Source organism: Grammomys surdaster, unplaced genomic scaffold (assembly GCF_004785775.1).
Source record: "Grammomys surdaster isolate TR1022 unplaced genomic scaffold, NIH_TR_1.0 125767, whole genome shotgun sequence".
NCBI lineage: Eukaryota > Metazoa > Chordata > Mammalia > Rodentia > Muridae > Grammomys > Grammomys surdaster.
In genome coordinates this window covers 2,309,017-2,315,189 of record NW_021620598.1, presented here as the reverse complement: position 1 = coordinate 2,315,189, position 6,173 = coordinate 2,309,017, and positions in this window count along the sequence as shown.

Here is a 6,173-nt window from a genome sequence, read left to right as displayed (position 1 = left end):
TGAAAGTTATCCTGGGATCTCCACGCGCATGCCGTGGTATGCATGCGCCCACACTCAGGCACACACATACCACACATGATTATGATGATGATGATGATGATGATGATGATGATGAAACAAAAACAAAAAACAACAAAAGAAAGTTTCTCTCCTGGCTTCCTAGGTAGGATCCTACAGGACAAGGATCGGGAGTATGTGGCTAGGGATGGTGTCGAAGGTCACCATGGCCACCTTCTCGGCTGTTGTGTGTTACAATGGTTAAGAGCAAGCTTTGCTCTCACAGGTCTGCACTTGAATGCAACCTCTGTCCTCATAGGCTGAAAAACATTGTAAGCTACTGGCCTTCCCGAACTTCAGTGGCCGCTTCTTTTAAAAGCACAATGGTGTCGTCTGCCTGCGGGTGTTGGGAGGGTTCCAGAGGACAGCCTGTGGGAAGTTTTTAACTGGGCTCTTGAGACCTGTTTGCTAAGAGTTTGCTATGATGGTGGTGGGGGAGGCGATGGACAGACTTTAGCTTGGAAGTCTTCCTGAAGATTCTGAACCTTGGATGAGAAGGTTTTGAAAAGATCTGTGGGCAGAAATAGATGCACAAAGTTCCAGAGGCAGAAAGATAGCGACGTCCTAAGAGAGAGGCCTCAGAGTCTCTGATGTTTGAAAAAGATTATTATTTTAGCCTGGTGGTGGTGGCACACTCCTTTAATCCCAGCACTCGGTGGGCAGAAGCAAGCAGATGTCTGTGAGTTTAAAGCCAGTCTGGTCTAAACAGCAAGTTCCAGGATAGCCAAGGCTATACAGAGAAACCCTGTCTCAAAAAACTATAGATATGTTTCTATTTTATGTACCTGAGTATTATTCCTGCATGTATATCTGTATACTACATGCAATCCTGACAGCCTCAGAGACCAGAGAGGGTATTGGATCCCCTGGAACTGGGGACTGGTTATGACTGGTTGTGAGCTACCATGTGCATGCTGGGAACTGAACCTGTGTCCTATGACAGTGCTCTTAACCTGAGCCATCTTTCCACCTTCTCCCAGCACAACCTGATTTCTTTGAGACAGGGTCTCTCATTGAACGAGGACTTAGCAGATATGGCTAGTTTGACTGAGCAGCAAGCAAGCCCCAAGGATTTCCTATCCTCACCTCCCCAGTGCCAGTATTATAGACACACCACTGTGACCGGTACGTGGGACTAGGTCTGATCTTCATACAGCAAGCCGTTAACCAGCTGAGCTACCTCAGCCTCTCTACCATAGGTTTTAGCTATTGTACACGTTTGCCCCCATGACCCCTGACTGGGGAGGGGGACAGGCTCCTCACTGTCTGTTGGCACAGGGTCGACTCATTGTTCTTTCTCATCAAGTTTCTTACCCTCCTGCAACCATCACACAGGAAGCCTGTCTCTGCACTCTGCATCTAGGTGTGTGCCCCACCCAGGGCACTACGGAAGCCTCCTCCAGACGTCACAGCTTAGACAAGCTAGCTCTGGCTTCCTCCTCACTGCTGGATTTTGCCCTGTTTGTCTCCAACTTCCTTTAAGCCAGGCAGAGCAGTTGGGTGTGGCCTCTGCCGGCCCATGCTCAGGCATCCCTTCCACATGAGGGACCAGTCATAGGATGGATATAGCATGAATAGAGTTTATTTAAGGCATGGGAAGTGGAGTTGAGGAGAGAGTAGAGACAGAGAAAGGCAGAGAGAGGGAGGGAGAGAGAGAAGGGGGAGAGGAGAGGAGAAAGAGAAGAAGAAGAGGAAGAAGAGGAAGAGGAGGAGGAAGAAGAGGAGGAGGGAGCTGACCAGGAACACGTGGGGGGGGGGGAGAGAGAGAGAGAGAAGAGACAGGGAAAGAAGGATCAGAGAGTCAGAGACGTAAGAAATCGAGGAGAGGTCAAGCAGCCCCTTTTATAGTAAGCCAGACATTACCTGGCCGTTGCCAGGTGACTGTGGTTCAGAGCCTAGAAGGAATGCTAACACCTGGCCTCCATGAAACAGCACTGTGAGGGTCAGAATTTCCACGGAGAGAGGCTAGAGATGGTTCGGTGATTAAGAGTGTGTGCCACTCTTTAAGAGACTTGAGTTTGGTTTCACTCGTCCAGATCCAGTGGCTCACGATCACCTATAACTCCAGTTCGGGTACCCACTCCCATGACTTACCTACCCACAGACACAAGCATGTATGATTAACGATACTAAAACTAAATCTTTGAGGCCAGAGAGATGGCTCAGGGGTTAAACACACTTGCTGCTCTTGCAGAGGACCCAGGTTCAGTTCCCAGCACCCATGTCAGAAGACTCACAAGCACCTGTAAACTTCAGCTCACGGACATATATAGAAATGCAAATAAATAAAAGTCTAAATACCATACACACACATACCTCACAACTGAGACATGAACGATTCCTTCCCATCACCCTCTCTCCCTGTATACAGCTGCTGCTGCCTCACCTGGCAGCTCTCTACCCCCTCTACCCTGCCAAACTCTTTCCCATTCTTCAAAGAATCCTGCAGGACCCCCTCTGAGCCCTGTAACAGGAGGATTTAGGATGGGTGGTTGTTGTAGGCACTCCCCAGTTGGTCATAACCACAAACAAGCTTGCAAGCCTGGGGCTCCACCTGGAGCAGGAGGTGCCTCCCATCAGAAAATGGGGCTGGAGTTCTTCTGTTATCTCTGGTTTTGCTTTTCTTCTTGGTGCGAGATGTACGGTACTTATTCCCAACCAGGAGTAAATCTGTTTGTGCCTCAGGTTTCAGTTTACAAGGCTGGGTTCATTTTTGTACATGTGGTTTTGTTTGTTTCAGCCCACCACATACCTTCAGCACCCTAGGGGGCCTCAGGTTTCATAGTGTGGTGAGCACCAGTGTATAAATATGGGGAGTGAGCTGGGTGGCCTGTTGGGGTATGGAGGTGTATGACCCCTTCACTCCTCTGGGTCTCCTTGGGTTTTTTTTCCCATGGTTCTGGGAATACATCAGCCCATGCTGGGCTTGGCCAGTATGCCATCTCTCCACAGGAAGGGGCTGTCCTTGGTTCATGTCAGGATTCCCCCAGCTCTGAACTGGCCTGGGGAAAATACACAGTTGTTGCATACTGAGTCACGTCTTGTATTCTGTATGAGTGTGAAAGGGTTTGACCCCTGCACAGATTTAGCCAGATTATCCTAGAATCCCAGAGCTGTGCTTATGTCCCTCCACTGGTGGCTCTGGGCCTCCACAGCCACAATCTGCTCATACCTGTAAGCCAAGAGAGCCTCAGGTCAGCTGGGTTACAAAGTTTAACTGATTTGCAGTTTATCTGCCATTATTCTCTCTGTGTGTAAGAATGAGTGTGCATACCTGTGTCCCACAGCACACACGTGGAAATCAGAATGCAATCCTTCTGCTGTAGGGATCGGGGATCAAATACACGGTATCAGATTTGCACTGAAAGTGGTCTACAGAGTGCGTTTCAGGATAGTGAAGGCTACCCAAACTATCTCGAAAAACAAAACAAAACAAAACAAAACAAAATAAAACAAAACAAAAAGCTTTTACCTGTCGAGCTTTCTCTCCAGCCCCAGGTTCCCACGCTCTATATAGCAAGGCCCTAAAAAGCAGTGTATTATTCCCACTTTACAGATGGAACATCTGAGGCTCAGCAAGGTCAGTAACTTCCCAAACACCATGCAGTCGATGAAAAACCAAGTCTGCTGCTCTCAGTCCCTAGGTGTGGCTCCATAGCCCATGTCACTGAAGCAGAAAAGGGACAGGAAGCCCTCCTGTTGAGCATGGTCCCTCCTCCCTAAACTTAACCCTGCTAAAAGCCCTGATGTAGGGAAAGGCAGGGGTCAGGGGAGCTGTGGGGTTTCTTCAGGGCACAGACTCACTTGGAGAGACTCTGAACGGGTCAGGGTGGGGCAACAGCCCAGTCCCAGGAACCTGGGGTGGGGTCTTGAAGGCAGACATCATGTACAAGCCCAGGAACCAAGCCTGGAATTCTGAAATAATTTTGGAAGATTCTGTGAAATACATTTGAGTCTTATTAAAAGAAGTAAAGAACACGGAAGAAAACTGACCCACAAAGGTCTTCTTTCTTTGTTCCCATCTCCAGCTGCCAATGGCTTGCAAAGCTTCTCTGGGGTCACCATGGAGGGGCTGCTATTGTGCACATGGTGGTGGTGTTTTTGAAGTGTGGTTCTGTTCTAGAAGCAAACACGTAGACTAGCTATGCAGAGACAGCCTTTCTCTGTTTTAAATTTAACAAGATGACTAAAGGTTCACGCTTGCACCGTAACAACTGGTTAAAATACAAAAATCTGGGCTAGTACAAGGGTTGCTAGAAAGATGGCTCAGTGGTTAAGAGCAGGACTGCTTTTACAGAGGACCTGAGTTCAGTTCCCAGTGGCTCACAACCATCTGGAATTTCCAGTTCCAGATCCAATGCTCTCTTCCGGTATCCATGGGTACTACACACATGTGGTACACAGACATACATGCAAGCAAAATACCATACACATAAAATTAAAAAGAAACTTTTTTTTTTTTTTTAAAGATTTATTTATTTATTTTATTTATGAGTACACTGTAGCTGTCTTCAGACACACCAGAAGAGGGCATCCAATCTCATTACGGATGGTTGTGAGCCACCATGTGGTTGCTGGGATTTGAACTCAGGACCTCTGGAAGAACAGTCAGTGCTCTTAACCGCTGAGCCATCTCTCCAGCCCCAAAAAGAAACTTAAAAAAAATAATCAGAGCTGGAGAGACAGATGGCTCAGCAGAGAAAATGCCTTCTCCAGCCCTCTCTCTAGTCTTTCTTCTCAGAGCTAAGAACGGGGCTTCTCCTCCCAGGGCTTGGGACAGGGGGAAGAAGAAAGCTGTGGCTACTTGAGCAATCACAAGGAGAAGGCTGAGGGGACTGAGGTGATCCACCTGTTTGCCTTGGTAGCTCACCTCTGGAGTTCTGCCTGCACAGAGCAGAGGGGTGAGCAGCAAGACCATTGGGCTATCTTGGAGTCTTCAAGAGCAAGGCGACAAAGGTCCACCAAATTCTCAGTGAAAAGACTGTGAGGAGCCAGTGGTGGTGGCATATACTTTTAGTTCCAGCACTAGGAAGGCAGAGGCAGGCGGATCTCTGAGTTCGAGGCCAGCCTGGTCTACAGAGTGAGTTCCCGGATTGCCAGAGCTACATGATGAGACCTGTTGTTGTCTTAAACAAACAAAAAAGACAATGAGGGCACAGGCTAGGTTTTTGTCAGCCACAGTCCTTTTTATCTAGAAAGGGCAATTTTATATTTAACTTCTGTCCCTTAATCATAAACATATTTAGGAGAGGCGGAAGAGCCATCTACAGAGAGAGAGCGACATTGCCCAGAACTTCTTTGCTTTTGATATATACTGTGCAGGATTCCATTAAAATTATTAGACATGAAAAGCGCTAGAAAAAAAATCTGGCAAGCAGTGAAGGGAAAAAGCCAGCCAGAGATGGACCCTGAATGATGCAGATGTGGCCATCAGTGGGCAAGGACATGGACACAGACTAATAAGAAGGAGGCTTTGCAGTAAGACACCAAAGTCGGAATCTTTGAAGAAAAGGGACCAAAATATCATCCCTGGCTCAAAAGGTAAGAACGTTGTGGATGGTTCTAACAATAGGGTAGGCATACCAGAACCCAGGGAACAGGAACCCAGAGAACGCCAGCAGAAAACACTTAGCAGGAGGAAGAGAAGAGGAGGAGGGGAAGAGAAAAGGAAGGGGAAGAGGCTGACAACTCTAGCCTCCTCAAGCTGGAAGCAGGGTCCCTAACAAGACAAGCCACATCAGTAAGCTCTGGGTTCAATCAAGAGACCTGATCTCATCTAAGATTAAAAGTGGTGCTGCAGCTGAAAAGTGATGGCACACGCCTTTAATCCAAGCACTTAGGAGGCAGAGGCAGGTTGATTTCTGAGTTCGAGGCCAGCCTGGTTTACAGAGTGAGTTCCAGGACAGCCAGGCTACACAGAGAAACCCTGTCTCGAAAAACCAAAAAAAAAAAAAAACAAAAAAACAAAAATAAAAGTGGTGCTGCACTTTAATCCCAGCACTCAGGAGGCAGAGGCGGGTGGATCTGAGTTCAAGGCCAGCCTGGTCTACAAATAGAGGTCCAGATAGCCTGGGGGGGGGGGAAGAACAGAGACAGAGAGACAGAGAGAGACAGAG